Source organism: Phoenix dactylifera, chromosome 3 (assembly GCF_009389715.1).
Source record: "Phoenix dactylifera cultivar Barhee BC4 chromosome 3, palm_55x_up_171113_PBpolish2nd_filt_p, whole genome shotgun sequence".
Classification (NCBI taxonomy): domain Eukaryota; kingdom Viridiplantae; phylum Streptophyta; class Magnoliopsida; order Arecales; family Arecaceae; genus Phoenix; species Phoenix dactylifera.
Window position 1 is genome coordinate 2,070,850 of NC_052394.1, and position 3,009 is coordinate 2,073,858.

A 3,009-nucleotide genomic window follows, 5' to 3' on the forward strand; every position below is an offset into this window, starting at 1 on the left:
TTTGAGGAACCCTCTGCTGTTCGAAAGCAGGCATGCAACCACTGATCGAAACAGGTGTGGACCAGATTTTGGTTGCTTTTTATCAGGCACGAGGTGCCCTCTGCATGCGCTCTGGGCTTGTGCTTCCTCACAACCCAACATCACTTCCCACAGGTGAAGTTTTACCAATGAGTGCTTCATGATGAGAGGGACAAGCTTATATAGGAAGAACTTGGTCAAATGCTCCACTTTCATTAACAAAATGACAGATAAGGATTAGAAAATTATGACATTTGCTCGTGATAATAGCTAGCTGATCAAAGAACAGAATATGATTCATTGGCTTCCTTACAATCCAAAGAAAATTCCCATTTATGCAGCAAATTGATAAGAGCTCAGTTCTCTTTCCCCACTATGTTTGGTGTCGAATGTTTTTATTTTTATTTTTTTTTTTGAGCTATGGTTAACCATGAATCTTTAACATTGGCTCCCTCCCTCTTGGAAAAAGAGAGCGTGGTCCCCCTCGACCACCAGTCTAAGAAGCTGATCACTTGATCAGAGCAACTGTTTGAATGAGTTGAAATAGTTTGAACCCATATCTTTTTCTTTTTTTTTCCTTCGTTTTGTTTGCTGAGTTCTCCAGACAAAAGAACTGCCTCTGTACATCCTTCAAGAGAAGTTGGACCAAAGGTTTTTGTTTTTTCGATAGAAAGTTGGACCAAAGTGACATGCAAATTTATGGAGATTCGAAATGATAGCAAGACCAACAGGGGTCAGAGAAAGGAGAGGTTAGGAAATCTTTTCCTAAGAGACAAAGCAACAAAAAAGACGTACAAGAGACACATCGCACGAGATACAGGGTCCCTACAGGTAAAATTTATCAGCAGAAGGAAACAATATTATTGGAGCAGCCCAAGAAATCTACGAGGAAACAGGTCTTGGCTAAAGAGTGCGAGGCAGAGACAGTGGCCCCTCAAAGTGAACTGCCTCCAAGGGACATGCACCTTCTCCCTTGTGTCCTGTGCTCCCTGGACAGAAATTCTCGGACCTGAACAAAAGTGCCGTTGATCTTCTCAATGGCGTGGGAGGTCGTATCTATTCTATATGTACCGATTTTAAATTCTCTCACCATATTTTGCCCTTCCCCATCAAAGTATCCAACTTTTTCCGAAGAGAAAAAACAGAAAAAGAGAAGAAAGTGACAAATGAACTACCCATTCTTTAAAACTATGAAGAACGACTCAAATTTCTCATGCAAGCTTCACTTAATGCCTTAAAAAAGTACTGATGATCATTTTTTTTTTTTTTTTTTACCAAAGGAACATGAGGACAGGGCCTAGATCATGGGGGGCCGGCTTGGGATTAAACAGAAACTAGGTAAGAACTGGTCTTTATGATTCTGTATGTATGTCAGATCCTCTGGATGCTATCATTGAACTTGCAAACCTGCAGTTCGATCCGAAGGCGACACAATTGGCCTCACCACCTAATGAAGGAACTTTCTCTTAAGAAATGTACGATTTTGAGTAGCTGCATCTACCTACGTCCACCACCAAATTGAAGAGACCCAGGATCAGTAACCCAAGACCCAACTTTTACGTCGAACAGCAGCCAACTTGTTATGGTCATTGTTGCGACCTACGTACTTGTACGGGGTCATATCAGCAGCATATATATGATGTATTTGCATTCAGTGCAAATCCAGATGTAATCTGTATATCTGAAATGCTATGATTTGATCTAGAAGCAGATCATACGATGGTTGAATTGAGGCATTCTACATGATCTACTTTATATGTAATGCGACCACGTTTCATGAGTAATGTAATTCTATATGATCTACTTTACTACTTGCTAGAGTTTGCTAGAATTCTATATGATCTACTTTAGAGATGACATGCATCGATGCATTATAGCTACTTGCTATTGTTGACAGCTATAAGAGTGTTTGTTTTTTGGTGGGAAAAACAGCTTAGAAATATTGGTTGAAAATAGCAACTTGGAAGTATTGGTTGTTCCGCGAGGAGATCATACGACGGATCCATGGATGGGGATCTCTCGGGGATTGCCGTGTTGTTTTGCATCGGTTGTTCACGCTCCGGAACGAGAACAATGTAACAAAAGTATCTCATGTTCCTAAATCTTAGGAAACGTTTCATAATTGACCGCATAGCGCAGTGGATTAGCGCGTCTGACTTCGGATCAGAAGGTCGTGGGTTCGACTCCCACTGTGGTCGAATGTTTTTTGCATATTTTGAATTTTACTTTAATTCCTATTTTTATCTTTATTAGTTTTTCAGGTTTCTGCTTTTCCACTTCCAAAATCGTGGAAGCTTTTACCTTTTTATTTTCTTTTTTTTTGCGTTTTTCTTTAATTTCATTTTTTCGAGTTTTTTAAATATGTATTAATTTTACTTATTTCCCTTTCTTCCGTGGGGTCAACTCCCAATACGTATGCTGAAACAAAATGTATTTTAATCATATTTTTTTCTCTAATTTCAACTTTTCATTCTCGAAAGTTTATATTCTGTTTTAGTTTTTCATTGTCAAAGAATTGCAGTTTTTCTTTTCTTGAGTTTTCTATTTGAACAGAAATCATGAGCTAGAAACTTTATTTTTTTATTCCTGTTTCTTTGAGTTTTCCGTTTCCAAAAAACGTACTTTTTTTTATCTTCCTTTTTTACGTGTTTTTACTTGCTAAAAAATAAAAAAATATTTTTTATTCTGTTTTTGAGTTTTCCATTTTCCACAGAAATTGTATAATAAAGAATAGAAGCATTTATTCCGTCGGTATCTCGCATCCTCACCGGCAAGACAAGAAGGGAGTTGTGTTACTTCTAAAATAGTAAAATCATAGCTCGCCAACGTCATTGGAACAATCACTTCACCCAAAGCTACACTCATCTTGCATCTTGCTGGAATCCGAAACTGACATGACCTTCAACAATCTAAACATCGATGGTTCCATCTGCCCAATTATTTTAAATTCGATCAATCTGCACTAAAAAAATCATTTTGATAGGTTTTTTT

At 38.0% G+C, this 3,009-nt stretch overlaps 1 non-coding gene across 1 annotated transcript; it reads left to right on the top strand.

The window, feature by feature from the left end:
- Positions 1 to 2,142: 2,142 nt before the first annotated feature.
- Positions 2,143 to 2,216, top strand: TRNAR-UCG. Its single transcript has one exon. It is a non-coding gene; the product is annotated as a tRNA-Arg (tRNA).
- Positions 2,217 to 3,009: the final 793 nt, after the last annotated feature.